At 41.0% G+C, this 25,882-nt stretch overlaps 1 long non-coding RNA gene across 1 annotated transcript in view; it reads right to left on the reverse strand.

Moving 5' to 3' along the window:
- Nucleotides 1–936: 936 nt before the first annotated feature.
- Nucleotides 937–25,882, reverse strand: part of LOC143983324 (uncharacterized) — a 62,287-nt gene continuing 37,341 nt past the window's right edge. Inside the window, exons 2-3 of the long non-coding RNA XR_013274593.1 lie at nt 2,565–2,712; nt 937–1,740 (exon numbers count right to left, since the gene is read on the reverse strand). This is a non-coding gene — a long non-coding RNA (uncharacterized LOC143983324). The remainder of the gene's footprint in view (nt 1,741–2,564; nt 2,713–25,882) is intronic.

The following is a 25,882-nucleotide window of genomic DNA, read 5'->3' on the forward strand; positions in this document are numbered from 1 at the left end:
GTATGATCTCTAGAGTCATATGGTTTGTTTACCAGCTTATTATAATCTTGTCATCCAACTTTTTGTCATATATATATATGTCATCTGATCCTTTTTGCTGATACTGTTTTCTGTTTATCGCTTTAATAAACTTTTTTGAAAAAAAAAAAACTGTGAGCAAAAAAAAGAAAAAAAGCAAGCCCTTTTGATGCTCTCACATGCATTTTTATCAACATTTTCAACATTTTCCAAAAATACCCATCTAAAATCTGTTGACTAGTAAAAATCACCCTGTGTATAAGTGCCCTTTCCCTATGTACATATTAAGATGTGCCCTTCAGACTCTTTAGTAGATAATAACTAACTATAGTGATATTTTTGTTGTTCCTTCACCGTTGTATGCCCATCAAATATTTCTATGGTTTTTATAAACATATTTGCTGAATTAAGCTCCCACGATCAAGTCTTTTTTGTACTTCAACTGGATTTTCCACTTCACTTTATTTACAGTATGAATACACTCTGATGTCCAACACTGTTTTGATTGTGAATTGCTTTTGGCTTTACATATTTGCTGCACATGGATGTCCTGTAAATTAGATTTTTAGCCTAATATCCTCATTACATACACTGGCATAAACATGAATAGAATGTGATTGAATCCAGGAATAGATATTTTGAAGAATATATTGGATAGCTTAATTTTTTATTTATGTATTTATTTATGGAAAAGCCCAAACACTTTGCATGTTGTTTTACTTGCAGATTTAATAAATATGTCCATATTCACCTTGAATTTTACTTGTACAGAAGTTCAAAGAATGACCAAACTAAAATGGTGTTCAGCCAAGCCAAACAAGCAGTTTGTATCTCGGCCCAGCCAATTCAGTTGTGTTCTACTTCATGGGATAGCACAAAGGAGTTAGTAGCAAATAACACACAGCACACAGTAATTAATTAACTTTAAAGACTTTATTGGAATTTATTTTGGCCACAGTGCAATTTATGGGGGTATCCTTAATTAGAATCAAAACAGCAAATTTATATATTTGTATATATTTATATTTAACCAATATAGAGCTGTCTTTGGCTAAACCATCAACCATAAACAAAATTAGTCACAATGTCCATCCAGATAAACTAATCCCCACTAGCCGAGACCAGCAAGGAACTGGCTGGCCAAGGCCCCCCCCAATACCGTGGCTAAATCAATCATGTTTTGCAGACCCATGTTGATTATGTTGAAGCCAATGTCTGACAGATGCACCGGGTCGTGCCTAAATAGACCAGGCAAAAAACACCTTAAGTTCAACATGACGATATGATAGTCCACCAAAGGAAACTAAATAGTTATGTACTGTCCTATTCAGGCGTCTCCGAATCTTATCAATGTAGTGAAAATAACCCTGTGGAGGGCATAAGCCTAGGAATCTTCTCCGAATAGGCCAAGACAACATGAGAATAAAATAGTTTAAAAGAGCATAAGTATTTTTTAATCTCGCAGAGAGGCTCCCGTTTCTTTATTTTTCCAACATCAATAGCCCCAGCATGAATAATTAAAACATTGGGTGGAGGCCAAATACTTGACAAATAGATCAGTTGGTCTCTAACATTCATCCATCGGAGGCCTCTAATGTCCCACCAAAGAACCTGGAATATATTAGAGTTCAAACCTAAATTGGCCAAATAAGTCCTGGACGCGATTCTTGGACCATAAAATAAATGAATGACCAACTATTCAAATTGTATGCTTGGATGAACCTGAAAAAGAACAGAAATTAAATAAATAAACAGGTTAGAATGGACATAAGGTTTGTACCTATCACTAACGCGCTACCCTTCTAAGATCAGTAGGGGAGAAATCTAAATGATTGGCAGTTCTGGCAGCACCAATCCTAAAGGGATGGGAAGTAAAGTGAAACCCAGAAAGATTTAACTTCTTGAGGCATGAAGAAAGAATAGCCGAAAAATTGAATATCGTGAGTGGGTAAAAATCGCCATGAATGAAAAAAGAACCATGGCACAAAGGCCTAACCAACACATATCGAGATGCATTGGAAACAGGATAGATAGCCAGACTCTAAGAACAGAATAAAGTAATATGTCTGCCCAGACCAAGTGAGTCCGTTTTAGATATACTGGTGTATATTTTATTAGAATTAACATCAAAGAGATATGAGAAGATAGAAACAGAATGATGGACGATGATTTATTTGGAGCTGTAAATTCCCCCAGTCTTAATGCTCCAAAAAAGGCTAAATAAACTTTGAAGGGAGAAAAAAAGACAGACAATCTCAAGAACTGAGAGGTGATTACCCAATAAATCAATTGATATACGGCGTCTGGTGTCCAAACTCAGGCGGGATTTCTTGAAACCCTTAAGAACCTGCAAAACTTGCTAAAATGATGTTAGGCAAGGAAGGCCAAAAAAATTTGGGAAAAAGGATATTCCTGCTAGTATTTTGTGTATTGAGGCTGGACTGAAACTAGAATGCATTAAAGAGGACACGAAAGATAACGCCACATACGCATCTACTTTCAAAGGATTAATAGACATATTAGAACAAAAAAAAGACCATTTGTACCAGGAATTCATGTAATCCTCCCAGGTCTTGATGGAAACAGAATTCTTGAGGGTGGCAAAGATCAATCCCAGATCAAGCCCCAGAGGAAATGTGGGCAAGGGAAACCAATTGGATCTGCCTCCGGAGCCAGTTCTCGGAACCTGCAAAACTGGAAACAGGATAAAACATCTGCTATGTTATTCTCGACTCCAGGAAAAAAAATCTCATACAATGTAACACAAGAAAACTGAGTATTTTAACAACTAATTCTTATCTAGAGGATAACTGATTAATTACATATAATACACCCTTATTATCTGTGTGCAAGAGAATGCACTTATTCTTGAACAAATCACACCAGATAACCACTGAAACTATCACTGGAAATAGTTCCAGTAAAACTAAATTATGTAGAATTTCTGAAGTCCTCCAAGTCTTGTGCCATTCAGCAGCACACCAGTGGCCTTGCAGAAATGCACCAAAACCTATAGTGCCAGAGGAATCAGTGAAAATGTTTAGGCTGAAGTCGTCAGTCAATTCTTCCTGCAATATGGTAGAACCATTAAAACTGCTCAAGAATATATCCCAAATCTTTAAGTTTTCTTTAATTTCTTTAGAAATAATAACATGTGCAAAAGGGTTTTTAATAATCCTTGTAGCCAGAGCCAATCAACGAGAAAATATTCTAGCCCCTGGTATCACCCTCGCTGCAAAGGCCAAAAAGACCAAGAAGGGATTGAATTTCCTCCAACAAAGCTTTACACCTAGACAGGAAGGAAGTCATTATTAACCTCATATGGACCAATTTATTCATGGGTAGCCTGAACTCCATATTTTAGGAATCAATAGCAATTCCAAGGAATTCAATAACGGTGGTTGGGAAAACTGTCTTTTCTTGTGCCATGGGGACCCCAATTGATTTGCAAATATCGACGAAACAGACTTATGTATCATAACCGATACTTGACTCCGATGGGCCAACAAAAAGAAAATCATCTAAATAGTGCAGGGACCCACCCGATGATGTATTTTCAGAAAGAACCCATTGTAAAAAGGCAGAGAAGGCTTCAAAGTAGAAGCATGACAATGAAAAACCCATAGGCATGCACCTACCGAAATAAAATGAGCCATTAAACTGAAAATCCAAAGAACTGAAACCCATAGGGTGTACAGGAAGAAGGCGTTAAGCCGATTTTAGGTCAGCTTTGGCTAAGAGAACTGATTTACCAAAGCGTCTCAATAAAACCAAAGCCTCATCAAAAGATATATAGGATACAGATGCCTCAACATCCTCAGCCTCATCATTAAGGGACCAATCCGGGAGATAGGATACATGATGAATTAGATGAAAAGCCCCCGCTCCTTTTTTGGGACTAGACCTAAAGGAGAAAAAGGACCAGCTATCCTACCCTCCTCAATTTCTTTTTTAATCTTATCTTCCACAATATTGGAGTGAAGCAAGACTGAACGCAATTTTTTTACAGGTGAGCAACCCTTACTGTTAAAGGAAGGATTCAAAAATCCCTCACTGAAACCTGTCTGCAATAGATCCACCAACCTGGTGTTTGGATAGCGAGCCATGATAGTATCTTTTATAGCATCACAGGCGGCCTTGCTTTTGATACCTGATTTCCGGTTTTGCAAATTAAGTGATGAAGCAGAGGCTTTCTTAAAGCATCTAACAGCTGGGTGTGCCCCGCTACAGTACGAACACTCATGTTTGTATCTGCAGTTTGATAAGAACCGACATTGGCCTTCATTGAATGCAAAGCAAAAATCTTTGCAAAATTCATTTTGAATAAGGCTGGGCTTTTGTGGAATGAAGGGTCTTTGTGGTAACATCAGGTTCAACCACAGTCCCACATCTTTAACTCCTCAACGCAAAGAAGGGCGGACCGACAGCTTTTGCCTGAAATTTTCGTCATATGTGTTCCAAGCAGTACCACCAAAATGAGGAAATGCCTCTGCTACGATATCCAAATGCTGGAATAAGCCTGAGATTTTTTTCCGGAAAGCGTTCACCCAAAACTGCAGCATAAATACAGAAGGCTTGAAGTCAATTCTGAAAAGTTTTTGGTATGGCTCTACTCCTCTGATCCTCGGGTTCTTTCTTCCCCCTTTTTATCGGTTTTAACCAGAAATTCTTTAGATGCTGGCAATAAAGACAGCAAATCTACAAAAATACCCTTCCAAATTTTTTCTTTTTCTGTGGGGGCTAAGTGAAAACTGAGGGGGGATAACTCACATGGGCATGTTTCAGCCACCAAAGTGTCAGGAGCAATAGCATTTGCAATAGACAAGGGAGCAGTTAATGGAATTGTAGAAGAGCTGACAGGCAAATAGGGTGGCTTACAATCAGGTAAATGAATACCAACAGATGAAGGGTTAACTTCCCCTTGCCAAATTGACCCAATATTTGGCATTTTCTGATTTATAACTCTTTGCTGGGGCAAAAAGGGACCTGTAAATATCTGAGAGTATACATTTTTTTTTTTAATTATCACAAGCACCAGAAAACTGTGCCCCTGAACTTTTATCTAAAAACATATCAAAATTAACATCAATAGCACCAGAAGACCGTGCCCCTAAAACTTTATCATGAAATACCTCAGGATTTTGAGCATTTTTAACACCAGCTAAAATATTAGAAAGAGAATTAACCACCCAACTTAATTCATTAATATTGGACATAGACCAATTCTCACCAGTATTCATGCCATTAAAATGCCAACTAGAGGCTGCTGATAAAGCCTGTGGAGTGGCAGTCTGAGCCATATGTGAAGAAGTGGCTCTGTCTGAGCCAGACGGAGCACAGACATTGTTGAGCAAAGGAGAAACAGAATCCTTCCTCAGCCTTTTTCTACCAGGCTGCCTGCCTGTACCATGTATGCCTGAAGCTCCTTTAGCCACATTATCAGAACTGACTTGCTTCTGTGCGAGGGGGAAGGACTCTTCTTCTAGGCAACGCCTCAGCCATTCTTCCCCACTTGAGCTCTCGGCTTTTTCTATGAAGCGACATAGGAGGTCCTCCATGTTGCAGGTGTCTGTCTTTTGTGAGTCGCGGCCTGGTCATTCTGAGGCAGCAGCAGACCTTCTGAGATGGGAGCAGCTGGCTTTTATGAGAGAAGGAAGCGCAGGCTGCAGCTTCCCCCCAATTTAGACCAATCCTCCTCCTGTTGCCATGAAGATTCTCTGCTGTAATTGCCAATAGCAACCTGCAAGAGAGGTGGGAAGGGGGAAAGAAATAACCAGCCCTTTGTGCCATCCCATGGGGGTCCGGCTGAAGGCTAGGGACCCTGTCAGGGGAAAAATCTGGGAAGCACATGACTTTGTTTCCTCTCGGTTTCTTCAGTTACCTGACTAACCATAGTATGTTTTCTTTATCTCTGTAATTCAGTAGGTGAATAGGAAATGGTTTCAGAGGGTTTTCTGGGGGTAGAGGGTGGGTGGGGACTCTATGTGCATATTCAATAGCAAACCAGGGAGAGAGGTGTTCTTTACTAAGTGTTTCTACTAGCCAATGTTCAAAATTTTCAGAAGGATTAGTACCCTTGGCTCGCACGGGGAGACCTACTATATTAACATTATTGTGTCTTAGCATCTATCTTGTGCATATCGTATTTCATGTCATTAGGGTTAACTGTATATTTTGTGTCACTCATAAGGCCCTCAATTACCGAGGTGCACTCCTACACTTTTTGCAAATCAGGGAGAAGCAAAGCGATGTCTTTCCTAAACCCCTGGACCTTCCCAGTGAGAGTGTGTATAGAGGAATTGCACTGCAGAACTAGAGAAAGAACATCTTTATTTGTGGATTCAGAGCTAGTGCACTTAACCCTGGGTTCCTGGGGCATTTTGGGGGTATAACAGTACTACTCAAAATGTCTATTCTATACACAGTCCATTTGGCCTCAGGTGGTTGTCGACCTGTTATAAAAGGGGAGGGGGAGAGCAGTCTGCTGGCATTGGTGGAGGGAGAGATTCTGTCTCCTGGGCTAAGGTGCCTTGAAAAACACTCCATTCAAGCAGCAGCACTAGCTTCCCTTGTTTTGTCTCTCATGCATCTAGCAGGGAGAGGTTTGGAAAGGGACAGGAGCAATCTTGGATTAAGGGATCCGCAATTACTTCCTTTCTCTTTCATGTCTAGCATGTTGAGTGGAGCATAAAGACCATGGTCTGGAGGTGCCTGGGAAACTCTGGGACTCACAGCTAATGCTGGCAGGTGAGAGTGGGTAAGAAATGAGTAAGGAAAGATGTTTACAGGATCCCAAGCAGTGGCGTAGCGTGGGTTGTCAGCTGCCGGGGCAAGGCAAGTAATTTGTGTCCCATAACTTGCAGACTTTTAGCATTCCCTGAGTCCTGTCCCTTCCCTTCCTACAATAGTACAATAGTACTAACCAACCTGATTCCTATACCGACCACTACACTACACTGTCCACTACACTGACCACTACACTACACTGTCCACTACACTGACCACTATACTGTCCACCACACTACACTGACCCCTACACTGACCACTATACTGTCCACTACATTACACTGTCCACTACACTGACCACTATACTCTCCACTACACTACACTGACCACTATAGTGTCCACTACGCTGTCCACTACACTACACTGACCACTATACTGTCCACTACACTGACCACCACACTACACTGACCCCTACACTGACCCCTATGCTGTCCACTACATTACACTGTCCATTACACTGACCACTATACTCTCTACTACACTACACTGACCACTATAGTGTCCTCTACACTGTCCACTACACTACACTGACCACTATAGTGTCCACTACGCTGTCCACTACACTACACTGACCACTATACTGTCCACTACACTGACCACCACACTACACTGACCACCACACTACACTGACCCCTACACTGACCCCTATGCTGTCCACTACATTACACTGTCCCCTACACTGACCACTATGCTCTCCACTACACTACACTGACCACTATAGTGTCCTCTACACTGTCCACTACACTACAGTGACCACTATACTGTCCACTACACTACACTGACCACTACACTGACCACTATACTGTCCACTACACTACACTGTCCACTACACTGACCACTATACTGTCCACTGCACTACACTGACCACTATAGTGTCCACTACACTGTCCACTACACTATGCTGACCACTATACTCTCCACTGCACTATACTGTCCACTATACTGTCCACTACACTAACCACTATACTGACCACTACACTACACTAACCACTATACTGACCACTACACTATACTGTCCACTACACTAACCACTATACTGTCCGCTACACTACACTGACCACTATACTGACCACTACACTATACCATCCACTATACTGACCACTACACTACTTTGACCACTATACTATACTGTCCACTATACTACACTGACCACTACACTGACCACTATACTGTCCACTACACTGACCACTACACTATACCGTCCACTATACTGACCACTACACTACACTGACCCCTATACTGTTCACTATACCATACTGTCCACTATACTACACTGACCACTATACTGTCCACTACACTACGCTGACCACTACACTACACTGACCACTATACTGTCCACTACACTATACCGTCCACTATACTGACCACTACACTATACTGACCACTGTACTGTCCACTACACTACACTGACCACTATACTGACCACTACACTATACCATCCACTATACTGACCACTACACTACACTGACCACTACACTACACTGACCACTATACTGTCCACTACACTACATTGACCACTACACTGACCACTACACTATCCTACCTACAGTATTCCTATATTGACCACTACACTGCATGACTCTAGCTGCTCTTCTACTCTTTCTCCCTGGCTGCTCCCTCTCCCCAGACTGTAACCCCCTCCCCCCCCCCCCAGGCCAGCAACATGACTCTCATTTGCACGAGGGAGTCTCACCTTCTATTCTTTGTTCCTCATCGGTCCGCAGTGGAGGAGGAGGAGGAGAAGACAACAGTGGCGGCTCACAATCTCGGTTTCTTGTTTCCCCCACGCTCTGCCATGTTCAGACTCCGATGCCCTGTGATTGGGCGTATGGGGTCATGTGCGGCAGTGAAGCTGGCCTGTTAATGATCGCGGTTGCTCCTAGAGTCCCACCTCCAGGATCTACCGCGATCGTGGACAGGCCAGCACCACCGCTGCGTATGACCCCATACACCCAATCACAGGGCGCCGGAGACTGAACATGGCAGCCAGAGCATGGGGACACAGGAAAGTAAATTTAGAAGGAGGCAGACAGAATTTCGCCCCCCTAAATGTTGTGCCCGGGGCCACGGCCCCCTCCACACTCCCCACGCTATGCCACTGATCCTAAGACAGCGTTCCTTTAATCATGTCTGCTCGCATACATGGTTGGCTATGCCCCCATTCAGTTGTCAGTTGTATTTTTCTCTTTTTTTGTGTGGGGTGTCCCATTAAAATCTATACAAGTTTCCTTCTAGAATAAGGGTCTGGTATACATAAAAGAGAATCTCTGGATGCTTTGATTACAAAAAGAATGAAGCAGCTGGGAACTGTCATTTACCTGCAATTTAAACAGCATTTTTTCCTTGTAAATGTCAGTTTTGTTGTAGTAGGTCGTATACGTCATACAAAGCGCCACTTCACAGTGGGTTTTCCAGCATGTTATTTAAAGGAATTTTGCATTGTTAATCTTTCACTTTGAGTATTTGTAAAAGCGCTTCTCCCCATCAAAAGAAATTTATATATTTTTTTGGCAATATATTGCCTATTAGCCAAGAACATAACCATTACTGATTTGTAAGATTCGGCTCCCATTGGTTTTAATGAGGTTCAAATTTGGCTCGCGATCTGTAATATTCAGCAAACTGTCTCTAAACCGAATTAAATATGTTTGGCTCATCGTGTAAAAACATTTTATAATATAAAAATCATTTATCATGGGACAAGAAGCATGGAGGAATAGTTATTCTGCTTATCTACAAGTGATCCCTAACAAAACATTTGTTCCAATAGGGAAAGCAGGGGTCCAAGGATTAGAGTTGCCCCCCCTTACTACATGGTGGGTATATAAGTACCTGTAATAAATAAATAAATAATAAATAGTCAGTAAAAATGTTACTTCCCTTTCCTATGGTTACCACAAGAATTCCAGCATTCCAGAGACACCTTTTACCCTGCCCTCGGTTATGCTACCTATCTTCTTCTCAGGTTAAAGAGTGGTAGGGTTGCATACATGGTGAACAGAAACAATCAGTGTTGGATCTCACAGAGATTTATCCCCCAAAAAAAGAAAAACTTTGTGTACAGTTATAAGCTCCTCCTGTAACTGGAAATCTTCCTGACCAATCGGGTCTCAGGACGCACTTCCTTTTCATCCGGGAGGAGAAGCAACAGCCCGGCTCTTCCTTCTCCCCGCCTCCTAACTTAAAGTCAGTCTGCCACGGAGGTGGCGGTGGCTCAATGCCGCATTCTCGTACATCTAACGCCGGGGGGTGCTTGCAGCGTTAGTTTGCTGCCACTGGTAACACACATGCTCTAGTAAACCACACAAAAATCAATGAGCATGGCTCTCTATGAACTCTGAAAAAGCTAACAAGTTTTTTCATTAATATTTATTAAAACAATGCAAAGAGTAATGCCAATGATCAAAATCCATCTGATTTCAGCATTCATATGTTTTTTAGCAACCCGAATCACAAAAAAGGAACAGTAGTAATTGTTTGTGTCTAGGTTACTTTGAATATTTTAGCACGTGTTGCAACAAAAGAGGAAGACAGCTTGTGTAGGGTCATCACTTCTCTCCCAGGCACATGTGTACATAGGAAAACTGCTTTTGTCTAAAGGTATATTTAAGTTTACGCTTTTTAAACAATGATACCTAACAGGAGCCATAGCACTTTAATAAGATTTACACATTTTTGCTTACTTAATGCACAAACATATAAAGGTATCTATTTGTGCAGTTCTATACCATTTAGATACAATATAAGGTTGCATAGCTGGTAAATAATGAATCAGTAAACTCCCAAACCTCCTATTCAGTAACAGAATGAAAAGACCTGAAGTGGTCTTGCCTTTGCACTGAGTCTGAGAAAAATTGCACATCCCAAGGTACAGCTACCTCTCTAACAAGGAGAACAGTGAGAAGCATAGCAATAACATCACCAAATCTCAGGCCAAATCTTTGGAGATTAGCAGTAGACATGTGAATTCGTTTTCGTCCGAGTTTTGGGTATTTTTGTTATCGTTTTAACATATGATAACGAACGTGCAAAATCCGAAAACCGAAAGATCCAACATAAACAAATGCTTTATTTTCGTTTTTTTGCGACAACAGTTCGATATAGATAGGAGATTCAACATGACGCTCACAATAGTGATCTGTGTCCATCGAACCTGTGGTCAAATATACCTAACCTTAGTTCTATTAGTCCAAGATTATTCTTCATAGAGAGAAAAGATTTGACATCAAGAGAAAAGATTCAACATTATAGAGACAATAGCAAAAAAGTTTGAATGTGCCTAACCTAACTCTATTAGTCCAAGATTATTCAACATAGATAGAAAAGATTCAACATGAAGATTTGACAAGGCAGTCGTCACGAGCAGACATTTATGGTCAAATGCTCCGCCCATAGGCTATAGTAGAATTCTAATATTGGCTGACTTGTAATAATAATTAATAAATATAATTATTACTAGTGTGATACAACATTAGAATTCTACTATAGCTTGTAGGCAGAACATTCGGCCCGGAAATGTACGATTGTGGCGCCGTACAGTTTAGATGCACCGTTGAATCTTCTTAGAACATTCGACAGACACCATAAGCCTTCAATGACAGATTCAACCTTAATTATTTAGGATTTTCGGACAAATACATTTTTTAACGAAATAAAGTACCGGTAAATAAAAACGAATTTCGGGAGTAACTAAATACATTTATTTTTCGTACGAAAACAAAATTCCGAAACAAAATATTTCAGTGTGCACATGTCTAATTAGCAGTCATACACAAAAGTGTCTTGGATGACCTCACAAAGAAATACAGCTACCCTGTTTCCCCTAAAATAAGACCTAGCGTGATTGTCGATGATGGCTGCAATATAAGCCCTACCCCCCAACTAAGCCCTAGTTAAAGTCCTTGTAGGTCTTATTTTCAAGGTAGGGCTTATTTTCGCGGAAACCGGGTAGGGCTTATTTGTGGGGTAGGGCTTATATTGCAGCCAACACAGACAATCATGCTAGGTCTTATTTTAGGGGAAACAGAGTATGAAGCTTTAGCTACAGGCGTGCCTAGGCACAGGAAAGTGTTGCTTTTTTTTAAAGGAATTCTAGGCAAGAGTTATCTTTTGAGGGGTAATGTTTACAATTAGCATATCTACATGTTTCCTATATATTAAATCTTCATTTTTTTTTTTTAGTTCAGGTCCACATTAATGACAGACTACTCTAACAGGTCTTCTACTAAGTACCCCCCATCTACTTTGCAGTTGTAATTGCCCATCATGCTAAATATAATCCTGTAGACAATTAGGATTAATATAAAGCAGAACTTCAGTCATTTTTTCATCTTTCCATCTATTAAATCTTCTGCCCTTTTTTTAACTTTGGATAGTAAAATATTTTTTTTCTGCCAGTAAATACCTTATACAGCCCACTACCTGTTTCTTGTCTGGTAAAATGCCTAGGCTTATGACATCATGCACAGCTCTCTCTCTCTCACTCTCATGAGAGTTTGCCAGGGAGGGATGAGTCATAAGAGGGCACATGAGAGCTGCAGAGCTGGAGGTGTGCCTCTGTGTGTCTGTGTAAATCCAGAATGTGAAAAGGCAGCAGCTTCAGCTGCCCACAATTAAAATGGATGCAGCCAGATTCAGTGGAGGGAGATTTCTGCAGCATATTTGGCAAGTACAGAATCACAGTATATATAATATAATATGCAAAGTGGTTGGAGGGAAGCTTCAGGATGGCAAAGATGTTTTTATTACAAATTATGTGAGCAGATTGCAGTTCCTCTTTAATTCTAACATGATTTGATATCCTGTATATTCCTTCTCATAGTCCCAGCTATAATTCCCATAACATTTCCTTAGAATGATGTTGCGTAGATCATTTGGAATTTTTGATCCATTGCTGTATTTCTCTCTTTATCTTGGTTTATCTGTATTTTACAATGCATATATTTTCATCACTTAATAGATAAAAATCCTATTGGTTAACTATAAAATGATACATGGGACACTTTTAAACCTAATGTAGTTTATATATTTTTGAATACAGGTATTACTTTTAGAGCCTGTTCATGCTAGCGGTGGTGGGACTGTGCAGGGCACAATGCCTTGTCTCCTACCAGGCCAGTTCAAACCACTCTTTGTAGTGGTGTGCGCAGAAAAAAGGATAGCATGCAGTACTTTTTCAGCACAGTGCAGTGCAGCACAGTGCAATGCAACCCACCACCTTGCATCGCACTTAATAAAATGTCCTTTTGTGACATTAAAAAAGTAACATTGTATAAAAACAATGTTACTTCTTTAAATTCTGGTTTACCTCCTTTGCCTGTACAATCCCTGGGGCTCCTCTCTTTGCAATTTCTTCTGTGACAAGGGAAGACAGAGATCCCGTGCTTCTGCTAAGAAGCAACAGGGATTTCTGTCTTCCCACAGTTAAAGCATCCACCACACAGTTAGCAAGCACTCCCAGGGAACACATTTAACCCTTTGATCACTCCTGATGTTAACCCCTTCCCTGCTAGTGTCATTATTACAGTGACAGTGCATTTTTTTTAGCATTGGTCACTGTATTGGTGTAACTGGTCCCAAAAAAAGTGTCACTTAGTGTCTGATTTGTTCGTGGCAATGTCGCAGTCCCCCTATAAGTCAATGATTGACACCATTACTAGTAATAAATAAATAAATAAATAAATAAAAATGTAATAAAAATATTCCATAGTTTGTAGTTGCTATAACTTTTGCCCAAACCAATCAATATACGCTTATTGTGATTTTTTTTTTTTACCAAAAACATGTAGAAGAATACATATTGGCCTAAACTGATGACGAAATAAGAATTTTAACATTTTTTATTGGGTATGGTTTATAGCGGAAAGTAAATGTATTGTTTTTTTTTATTTTTTTTTCAAAATTGTAAGTCTTTTTTTGTTTATAGCACAAAAAATAAATACCACCAAAAAAAAGCTCTATTTGTGGGAAAAAGGACATCAATTTTATTTGGGTACTATGTCGCACAGTTAAAGTAACACAATGCTGTATTGCAAAAAATGGCCTGGTCCTAAAGGGAGGTAAACCTTCCAGAGCTGAAGTGGTAAAAAAAGCAAACAGTAAGATGCTGAACAGCGGCATCAGTGTTATCATACCACACACCAGCAGCTGTATTCTAGGTCAGCCGCTGGTGTGAACAGGCCATTGATGTATTTTTAAGAAATAATGAAATATGTGAATTTTAATTTAAAGGTTAAGTTCACCTTTTTTCACCTTTTTTGTTTCTAAATTCCAGTCCCCCTGTGTACCAATAAAGCATTAATGTACTTATTTTTCCAAAATAATACAGCTTTAATTAATTCTACACAGGCTTACCTCACTCTCTTCATAGCTGTTTAAACACACTGCTCCATTACTTCTACCTTACTTCCTGGTCAGACTTTAGGTCGTGACACAGGAAGGAGTTGACCAGCTGAAGGTAGATGATGTAGGGTGTGTGCTAATGAGATCAGCTGGTAAACTCCTTCCTGTGTCATGACCTAAAGTCTGACCAGGAAGTAAGGCAGAATTAATCAAGCAGTGTATTTAAACAACTATGAGGAGTGAGGTAAGCCTGTGTAGAATTAATGGAAAGCTGTTTTATTTTTGCAAAATAAGTACATTAAAGCTATATTGGTACATAGGGGAGCTGGAATTTAGAAAAAAAAGGTGAACTAAGGTGAACTTATCATTTAAGCCATTACATTTATGAAATCACAGAACCAATCCAAAAGGGATTACCTTATTTCTATATGACTCATTTAGAAAAATGCAGGATAGGATGTGTTGGATGCAGTGGCATTGTAAAGTATTTGTAAGGATCTCACTGAATATCCTGCTTCCCTAGCCTGGGACCCATCATCAAAGGGCCAGAGTACTAATGATTCAATTTTAAAGGGGCGCAGCAGGAAAGGGAAAGCAGATGAAAGAAAGAAAGAAGCACCTAAAGGTATTATCATAGCATGCTATCACCCCACAGTAAAAGGTGCCAAGGTGTACACTGGGATTTTGGACTCCAGCTATGATACTGGTGTGCATTTTGTATGCTTGTACTGTCAACAGACAAAAAACATGACCGCTTACTTTATTTGAGCAGAACAACTAAGGGGTAAAGCACATATAAAGTTAGTAAAGTAATTGGTGTGGAAACAAAAATCTTTCAAAAATAAGTCTACATAATTATAATAAAGTCTGATTATTCCGTTTCTATCAAAATACCTTTTCTATAAAATTGTTCAACAAAGGGATTCCCATGACATCACAGTAAATAGGGAGGACTGACTGTAAAAATTGCTTGTGTACCCTGACCGTGGCTTGCAAATCCAGCATGGGAAGAGTGTAATGTATATTATCATAGCTTTTATTGTAAAAAAATAAAATGAAATTTGGGTGCTGCTCACTCTATGGACAGTGTAAGCGATGGCAATTGCTCTTGTGCGGAGAAAAAAATTGTATGGAAATGATGCATCATGTGATAAAATTTGAAGCAATCAAAAAAAAAAATGAGCATGGTAAACTTTGTTTTTTCATCTTTTTGGTGAAATAAAGCCTTGTAAATTCTTGATCAAAGTGACATATGTTGGTACAGTACTATAGTCAGAGCTGTCAAAAATAAAAAATAAATTTGTTTAAATTAATCAAATTTTTGTTTCAAGATAAATAAATAATAATATTGCAAGCTTATTAAAAATAATTTCGTTGGTACAAATGTGTGTAAAAAGGTTCCATTATAAATGTAATCCCTATGGGATCTTATCATGCAAATTGCAAAAATTATCCCATTTGAAATAGCCTAGTTCGATGGGACTTTAATTCAGCAAAATACATTCACCGAATAACGCGACTAAATGTAGGTATTTTGGGAGGAAATAAAAAAAAAAAGCATACTCCAGTACAATGTTGTGTTATATGCTATGGAATATGCACATGTTATAATACAAATTAATATTGAAGGGATATTAATATTTTTTACATTTAGATTTTTGATTATAAATGATAAAAGGTAGCTGAGAATCATTTTAATGAAGGTCAGTGTCATCAAAGTGGAAGCTGGATATTTGTTTTCCTATTAATTTTTATTATCATGTCTAAACCCAAGAACAAAAATGTGATGTTTTGAAGCTTACCAGACCTTAGTCAGTGGCTGCATTTTTTTTTCCTTCAAGTTTTTCCCTTAACCTCCCTGGCAGTATGATTATTTCGGATTTTAGGTGCTAAAAGCGGTACAATTATTTTGCATGAAAATTTGGCGTTTTATATTGTAGTCCTGTAATTATTAGGAATAACTCTCTTAAATCTGTCCAAACCAGAGTCTAGCAGACATCCCGGGTATGATAAAGTTTGAAAAATGAAATCATAAATTATAATATAATAAATAACTATAAATAATTGTACCAAATAATAATATAACAATAATAAAAATTATTCAATAATGTAATCAAATCAAAAACACTGAAATTTGCTCAGTTGCAGAATTGTCATTACTTTTCAATATTTGATGACGGATCTCCCCACAAATCGTTGTCGCTCAATTCTGCGAGTGATTCCAATTTATTATTGCTATTTTCTAGCTGGTCTAAAAAAAAATTTGATGTAAAGGGACAGTTTTGGTTGCTATGGACAATCTCCAGTTTCCAGGCATAAAGAACAGTTTTTATAATATAAAACTGCATGCAGGACACTGGACAGACCACTAGGGACAAAGGGGATGTGAAATATTTGCATACAGCAATGTAATCTGTAAGATTACATTATACTGTATGTATACTGTGTGTTTCACTTTTTGAATTTGGCACTGATCTCCGTCCCCGTGCGTCGCAACGCTCGCAGGGCACGGAGATTGGCTCTGTGATAGATCGAGCGAGACACGATCCGAGGGAGAAGGTAAGTAAGCGTCCTTCTGGATCCAGCGATGCAGTCCCGAGTCTGGCTCGGGGTTACCGCTAATGGTACAAAAATTCCACCCCGAGCCAGACTCGGGAAGACCATCAGGGGGGTTAATTTCACCTTGTGATCCTGCCAATAGCCCACTTCCTCTCCTAGAGGGACAGCGTTGAGGAGGAAAAGAAACCCTGAACTGCCCTGCTGTTTTGGACCACAAATACCACCTCCTCTTATCTCTAATAATAAAGGAGAGGCTATTGTAGATTTTGTAAAGCCGCGTACACACGTAGCCATCTGTCCGACGTACTTAGTCTGGCGGACGTCCGCCAGACTGTCTGTCGGAATTTCCGAACGGGCTACTTGCCCACACACGGCACTTTTTCAGCGGACTAATACGGCGTACTAAGTCCGCCGTACTATCCGCCGTACTTTTGAAATGAACGGACTCGCCCACACACGCGGAGGAAAGTCCGCTCATTTCGAGCGCGTCTCCAGGTAGGTGGGGCCCGCGAAGGAGACGTCGCGGGCCCCGCTACCTGGTATGGACTTAAAGGGGAACCCCCAACGCCGAAAAAAATCGGCGTGGGGGTCCCCCCCCAAGTCCACAACAAACCCTTGTCCGAGCACACTACCTGGCCGGCCAGGCAGAAGAACCGAAGAGGGGGACAAGACCCCCAAAGTCAGGAGAAGAGGCCGGCGGCGAGGAAGAAAGCCGGGCTCCTCCGCTAGCAAAAGAGCTACAAGAAGATAGCGGAGGAGTCTGGCGAGAAGACCCCCGAAGACGGAAGACCCCCGGAGCTGTGCAATAAAGTATTTTATCTCGTGTGTTGTGCTTTTTTTGTACTTTATTTTACAGGTGAATGGGTAGGGGTACATTGTACCCCATACTCATTCACATAGGGTGGGGGGCCAGTATCCGGGGGCCCCCTTATTAAAGGGGGCTCCCGGATTCCGATAAGCCCCCCGCCCGCAGACCCCGACAACCAACGGCCAGGGTTGTTGGGAAGAGGCCCTTGTCCTCATCAACATGTGGACCGCGCGGACCCCCTTCCCCAAGGCACCCCCCCATGTTGAGGGCACGCGGCCTGGTACGGCTCAGGAGGGGGGGCGCTCGCTCTCCCCCCTTTGCTGGCCGGCCGGGTAGCGTGCTCGGACAATGGTCTGTTGTGGACTTTGGGGGCCCCCACGCCGATTTTTTTCGGCGTTGGGGTTCCCTTTTAAGTCCATACCAGGCGGCGGGGCCAGCAATGTCTCCTTCGCGGGCCCCGCCTACCTGGAGACCCGCTCGAAATGAGCGGACTTTTCTCCGGGCGGGAAAAGTCCGCTCATTTCAAAAGTACGGCGGACTGGCACACACACGGCCGGATTGTTTGCCGAAATGCGAGTACGGCGGGCAGATTGGTGTGCAACACGGCATTCTAAGTCCGCCGTACTTTTGGGTGAAAAAAGTATGCCGGAGGCTACACACGGGGGGATTGTTTGGCGGACTTGAGTTTGCCGGACTTTTCCACCGGATTGTTTGATCGTGTGTACGCGGCATAAGGCAGCTGTGATAGCCAATAACATTGCATGAGTTTTCAGTTCACCGCACAGGACAGTATAACACCCTAGTTAGTAATTAGCATGGGTTTGGGCTTGGGTTCAGTCCAAACATAGCAGTTAGCCGACATAGACAAAGAGGCAGGGATGCCTGTGACATATTTTACTAATATGGGCACATGGCCATATTAGGTCAATGTTATTTCCCTTTGTGTTGCATTTGATATAAATATATATATATATATATATATATATATATATATATATATATATTAAATTAATGATTTTCTCCATCAGATTTGTTTTTAAAAACAACCTGTTTAGATAGAAACAGAAATCAGGTTACTGTTGAGTTTTAGAATGCTTCTCAAACGAATGCCTTGGTAATACAGGCTTTCCTCAAACAATGGGAACTGTTAACAGTTGGAGCAGTCTGTTGTTAAGGTAAACAAGCGTGTAACCCTTGTTGGTAACTATGGTAAACAACCTCACATATAAAAGGGTTGTCAGGCATAAGCTGGAAGGGACTCTCATCATGCCTTAAGACCAGAGAAGAAAAGTCTGTACCAGCCAAGAAGAAGATACCTGATTCTCCTGCAACTGCTTAAGAAGCCTGAGTCCTCGTTGTCAAGTGAGATCACGAACACAGAGTAACCAGAGTAAAGTAACTTTTAAGCGTATTACCACTGTTACAGATCATAGTTTCTGCTTATTTGCCAGGCATCTTGCTTGATATATCTGTCAATTTTGTATTTTATTCCTAATATCTGTATGTACAGCATTTTTGTGTAGTAAAAGCACATTTATACACTGCAGAGGTCTGAGCTTCCTTGCATTTACCGCAAAGTAGCCTTGCTAGATAGACCCAAGCATAACAGCCTTGACCCCCCCCCCTCCCACCTTGACTCACTGACCCAGCAATGACAGATAACTTCCAGGTTTGGACCATACCCAAGCTCATCCCTAGACTCAATGTTCTGGCAGGATCAACAAGAAGTTTTCTTTACATGCAGAAAGAAGCTAAATCAGTTTTCACTAACATTGCAGTTCTAAATCACTGGGAACTGTCTGTGACTTGATAATTATGGAGGAATATATACACTGAACATTGGTGAGCTGTGGAACACTCAGGCCAAATGTATATGCTTGAGTTTTCCTAATAGTGAAATAAATTACCCAAAATGAAAATCCAGTAAGCCTTGTTTTTATTGTAAAAATGATGGAGTTACTGTTACTTTTCACCAATGTTTTAGTTCCTTGGATGGAGAAATAGTTTGGCATAACCCTAATGGACTGCATGCATGGTCACATAAATTTTCTTATTATACATGACATCCTGCACATAATTTTAGAGTTAGTCTTTCAAACAACAAGTGGTATGATATGGCATTGGTATGATGACCTGAACAGGGGTTGACAGATATTCAAAAATTTGGAATTACATGCAATAAGATTTAGAACATTTATATAGAGATGAATAATAATCTTTGTAAAAAGGAGTAAGATATTAACTACATAGCCAGTTTTTAATATTGCTTCATACTGCCCTTAAAGTGGAACTCCACTTTTTGCAGGAAAAATTCAATTTTCCCCTGGTCAGTTGCAAACATTACAAGGATTTAGCACATTTGAGTGTTAAAGAGGAAGTAAACCCTGATGAGTTTACTTCCTCTTTCATTCCCTGCAAAGGCAAAGCATCGCATAGTAGTCCATTATGTGTCACTTACCTGACACAGGAGCCAGCGAAGTCGCCGCTGTCCCCTGTAGTCCGCCGCATCCATCTTCTTGGTGGGGTCTCGCAGCTCCGCCGCTGTCATTCGGCGAAGCTGCGATGACGTCACTCCCGCGCATGCGCGCGGGAGCCGACACGCGCGGCAGCTCCGTCGTTGTGAATGCCGCGCTCAGTGCGCCTGCACGCCTCTGTCTACGGGGCATGCCCCGTAGACAGCGGTGCCTGTTTTCAGGCAAATATCTCCTAAACCATATAGGTTTAGGAGATATTTCTTGGACCTACAGGTAAGCCTTAATCTAGGCTTACCTGTAGGTCAAAGTGGTTTGTAAGGGTTTACAACCACTTTAAGTGTCTTCCTGCTACAGTGAGAAGCTCATTTTCAGTGTTTTAATGGTGGAAAATGTGATTGGTTCAGCAAGTATCTACATCAGCAGGAAGTTACGTTCTTGGTGGAGTTCTGCAACCCATCATTGGACAGAACATTCCCATAAAAAAGGCCTTGTTTGAATTTGATTGCCAGCTGTACCTGGTTGCAGATTGAATTCAAAGGGCATTTTATTGCAAAATCCTTGAGCAGCAATTATATATTTTAAATACATATTTTTTTCTACAGATAGTGAAATTACACCAAGTAGCTTAACTTGGCTAACCTTCCCTATTGATGAAAAGCATTGTCTTAAGTGGATACTTTTCTAGTCTCTACTGTGCAGCAATGATACAACAATCTGAAATAAATTGTACATATTTTTACAGAGCCATTTTTTACTGACGATTGATGTTAGAGATGTTTTAAATTCAAGGCTATACTGAGTTAAAAATATAAGCTTTTCTGTGGCCTTGATATCATCCATCAAAAGCAAATATATTAAATTATGTCCAGTTTTTTTAAGTGTTTTATTTAAAATGGAACTTTAGTCAAAAAAATTAAGTCCTGAAAGATCACTTCAGGCTGTCCCCTTTTGCAGGTATAGATATGTAAAACATTAAAAATGTCAATCAATACCATTTAAAATCTAGTAATACACTGTCTCCCACTCTGCACATGCTCAGTTGTTCTCTATTCTCAGCACTGTGCCTAAAATCGGAGTCCCTAGAGGCCGATCAGCTGACAGCTTTAATATTTAGGGTTGCTGAGGAGGGAAGAGAGCAATAGGAATTACGCCAACTGTGCAAAGAGAACACAGATTGGGGAGAGAGAAAAGAAAAGCAGGATAGGTGACAGAGCAAACTCCTCTGCCAGGGATTCACAGAAAAGTTAAACTTTCAAGGAGAGTGTCTCCCTCATCAGTAGATCTGTGAATGCCAGTACTGTAAAACGTCTTATAACGTATATAATATATACGTATATAACTCATACGTATATAACTCATCAGTAGATCTGTGAATGCCAGTACTGTAAAACGTCTTACAATCAAGGCTGGAAATTTACACATTTTAATTGAAAAAAGTAAAATGTTGTTTTTGAGACCAAGGAGAGGGGGAGAGATTCCAAGAAGGAATTGACTGCTCTGAGCTACAACAAAATGGCGGCAAGAAGAAACAAGAACTTTCCTTTATGCAATTTATAGCACTCACAAAGTTTGGTAGCATAATTATTTATGTGGAATGTATGCTCTTTTGTTAAAGAACATAAAATGTTATGGATAACGTTTCCACTATGCTCATATTAATTACCCACAAAGATGGATCTTTTCTAAAAAATCTGAAAAATCATTCACTTCCTTCAATGCCTCTGGTTGGTATGCAAATATATTGTATTAGCATATTTCCATAGAAAGAGGAAAGTGTAGAAAGCCTATGACCTCTGAGCTGTGCAGCAAAAAAGAGCTGAAGTCAAGAGAATCCTAGGTCCTGTGCAGCAGCTGGATGCCTTTTAAAAAAGCCATAAGACACACAATTTTGCAAGTGGGCCTCCAAGCAGTATTTTTAACTTGCATTATCAGACTGTTTGCATTGAAAAACAAACTTTAATTTTACTTTAAAGTGACATTAACCAATCTCCTTATTCTCCAAAAATAATCCATACACATCAACTACGTAATTACACTGTAGTCTATTGTTCAATAAATTGCTTCTTACTGTGATTTTGCCTCCTTGTAACGTCCCCCCTGAGCTTCTTAATCTCTCCCTTTTCCCCCTCATTTTCTTTTATTTGGAACAAACAGAGCACATTAGTTGAGATCATATGCACTGCTCTATGCACGCTACATATACCATACCTATACCATATTCCATAGTCTCTAGTCCATCTAGGGAGCAAGCAGTTGTGGGTGGCCATGTTTTGATATACAGCAAGAACAAGGAAAACAAACGTAGCCATCCTCTAAGAGGAAGTCAGGTTACAGTAAATAAAATAAATTTGGAGGAGGCTGAGAGCAATAGAACTTACTTTTTGAAGCTAAGAAGACATACTTTTTATTTAAACCAGAGTTTAATGTCACTTTAAGAAAAATATTTAAGCTATGACTATATGTAACAAGATGTGACAATTGTGTCTTCCATTTCAGTACTAGCTTTCTAGAGGAGAACAAAATATCTTGACTTGGACATGTGCACACAACCCATGGATTTACCTCCTCACATAATAACATTTGTGAATATTCTAGTATGTTTTACAAGCTCACACATGTCATATTGTTTAACCGTTTCATTACCCAGCTATAGTTAAATGACATCTGCAGATTGGATCTCCCATCCTGAGTGGGCGTCATATGACGTCCTCAGCTTCCTGCAGCTACTGCGGACCCCCGGGGGGGGGGGGGTGCATTGCAGGGATCAGGAATCAGGCGTGTGCCTCCACACAGCCATTCACCGATGAGGGTAATGAGCATCTGGCAGAGTGTGGGAAATATCTTGACCAGCTGTATCCAGCATGACCAGCTGAATCCAATCACAGCCAGTCACTATGCAGAGTGGCGTGCCCCCCCTGAATAAAGAGTACCTGTCACCAGAGTACCTATCACCAGAGTACCCATCATAGGAGTACCTGCCATCAGAGTACCTGTCATCAGAGTACCCGCCATCAGAGTACCTGTCATCATAGTAGCTGCCATCAGAGTACCTGTCATCCATCCATCCCGTCAGAGTACCTGTTATCCATCCATTCCGTCTGAGTACCTGTCATCCATCCATTCCGTCTGAGTACCTGTCTGCAGCCAATTACTACCAAGGTGCAGCCCATTAGTCCCTGACGTTCAGCCCATTAGTCCCTGATGTTCAGCCCATTCGTTTGTGATGTGCATCCCATCAGTGTCACCCGTCATACAGCCACTATGTCCAGAAAGGTATACACTCCAGAAGAGGCATATCACATTCTGAGTCTGACCGATGAGAGCAACGGGGAGCTCTCACTGCCCAATTCTGATTCCAATTCTGGTTCCGAATATGAGCCCGTCAAAGGCAGCACATCAGGATCCAAAAAAGAAGATGGTCTATACACCAGGCAGCTACCAGGAATGCCAATGGCGCTAGACCCCAGGAAGAGAGACCTAGTACAAGCACTGCTAGTCCTCAGGAGGAAAGGCCCAGTACAAGTGCGGATATGGCATGCCAAAGAATTAGGCCCCATACCCAGCTTTCCAGATGCCTTGGCAAACTCATTGTGGCTGCCTTCTAGCACAGGGTCAGCCACGGTCCCCCCTTTCACAGCACAGCCAGGTGGGCAGGTCAATACTGAGAGTTTTTCCAAAATGGATTTTTTTATAGATTTTTCCATGACAAATTAGTTCAAGGCATCATGGCCCAAACCAATCTTTTTGACCAACAATTCATTGAAAACAACCCCAGCTCAAGCTATGCCCGCCCTTTTGAATGGAGACGTCTAACAGTGAAGGAGCTTAAATAGTTTTTATGCCTAACACTCAACATCAGGCTTACAAAAAATGAAGTGCATAAATATTGGCCAATCAACCCTATCTACCACAAGCCAATTTTTTCATCTGTCATATCTAGGTCCCGATATGAAATTATAATGCGCTTCCTGCATTTCAATGATAACTCACAGTACCCCCCCCCCCAAATCACCCAGACTATGATAAATTATATAAAATTCACCCCCAATTGATTTTTTTCTCCAAGAGGTTTGCTGAAATGTATATCCCTGACAAAAACATCTCTGTGGACGAATCCATGGTCCATTTCACAGGCTGGGTATGGGTTGAAGCTCAACAAGCTCTGTGAAAGCTTCACCTGATATGTGCACTCATTCCGCGGATACGAAGACAAAGACTCCCAGCTCCAGCCCCCTGAGTGTTCACCATACATGGGAATAAGCGTAAAAATTGTCTGGGAGTTGGTATTCCCATTCCCCCAAAAGGGGTATCACATTTACATGGACAATTACTATACCATTTTCCCCCCACCTATACCTGAAAAATACTTTGGCCTGCGGTACAGCAAGGAAAAACAGAAAGGGCTTCCCACAGAATCTAGTCACCACAATGCTACAAAGGGGGGAATCGACAAGCTTGAGGAATGAAGAAGTGTTGGCTGTGAAGTGGAGGGATAGGAAAGATGTGTACATCATGTCCACCATCCATGATGACACCTCGGTGGAACTTTGCAGAAAACACAGTTCCGTTCGAAGCCTTCCTGCATCCATGAGTACAATAAGTTCATTGGATTTAAATGATTTAAATGGATTTAAATGATCAAATGTTGCAGCCCTATTTATCAACAGGAAAATCCCTCTTCTGGTATAAAAAAGTTGCAATTTCGTTTTTTAATTTGGCCATGTATAATTCTTTCATCATCTATCAAAAATCGATGGAAACACCCAACACCTTCCTAAAGTTTATTGAAGACATTGTCACTGTCCTGATACATCAACAAGTATCCCCCCAAAAATCATTCGCTCGGATTGTGTCAGCAGACTACATGGGCACCATTTTCCAGACCATATTCCACCATCAGGATCCGGAAGGCAACGGCAAAAAAATAATTTGTGTGTGCACCAAAAGAGGAATTAGGAAAGACACCAGTTTCCATTGTGCCCAGTGCTCCTCCCAACCTGGCCTTTGCATTGGAGAATGCTTCAGATACTCACATCACATTCTTGTAAACCATTAGCCCATATTTCTAATATACTGCCATTTCCCTGTTTTCAATTTCTGTCCTGAATATTTCCCTGGTGCCTCAATCAACCCTATCATTGTCTTCCATGTGAACCGACCCTGGCCTGTTTATCGACTATGCCTCTGCCTGCCATCTGCATTGTTTATCTGCCATGTTTCTGCCTTTCACATGAACTGACCCTGGACTATCGACTATGCCTCTGCGTACCATCTATTTCTGCCTTTTACCTGCACTGACCTCGGCCTGTTGACCATATTTTTGCCTGCCACTTGGACTGATCTTTCACCCTGCTACACAGGGGTCTCACATATATGAAGGGCTCCAGAATAGTGTTCTGAGTTGAGAAAAACAGTTTTTGGTTTTCTGTGTTCCCAGAACAGGGTCTGGTTGTCCAGAAGCTTCAAAGAGATTTGGGTGAGAGAAGCCTCTACCCCTGTCCCCATTCTTTCCTGATCGATACCCTAAGCTTGATGGTCCTGCCTGCTCCCTGGACAAATACATTGGCCGTGCTGACCATATCTCTGCCTGCTGCCTGTACTAACTATGGATGGTATTCCTGCCTGCTGCATGGATGATCTTTTTGCTGCTGTGGACCACATTGCTGCCTGCAACCTGGACCAATGCTTTGGCTGTGCTGACAACATCTCTACCTGTACTGACTATGGACAATATTCCTGCCTGCTGCCTGTTTTCCTGATGCTGTCCACATTCCTGCCTGCTGCCTGGACCGATGCTCTCCTCTGTGGACCACTGCCCTACTAAAAGCACAGGTAATCTTTTCTTTAAGCTTTGCATAGCATGTATTTTGGTTTGTAATTGGCATGTATAGTACAT

The sequence above is a fragment of the Lithobates pipiens genome, unplaced genomic scaffold (genome assembly GCF_037356315.1).
Source record: "Lithobates pipiens isolate NorthernLeopardFrog02 unplaced genomic scaffold, aLitPip1_a1.2 Scaffold_16, whole genome shotgun sequence".
Taxonomy (NCBI): domain Eukaryota; kingdom Metazoa; phylum Chordata; class Amphibia; order Anura; family Ranidae; genus Lithobates; species Lithobates pipiens.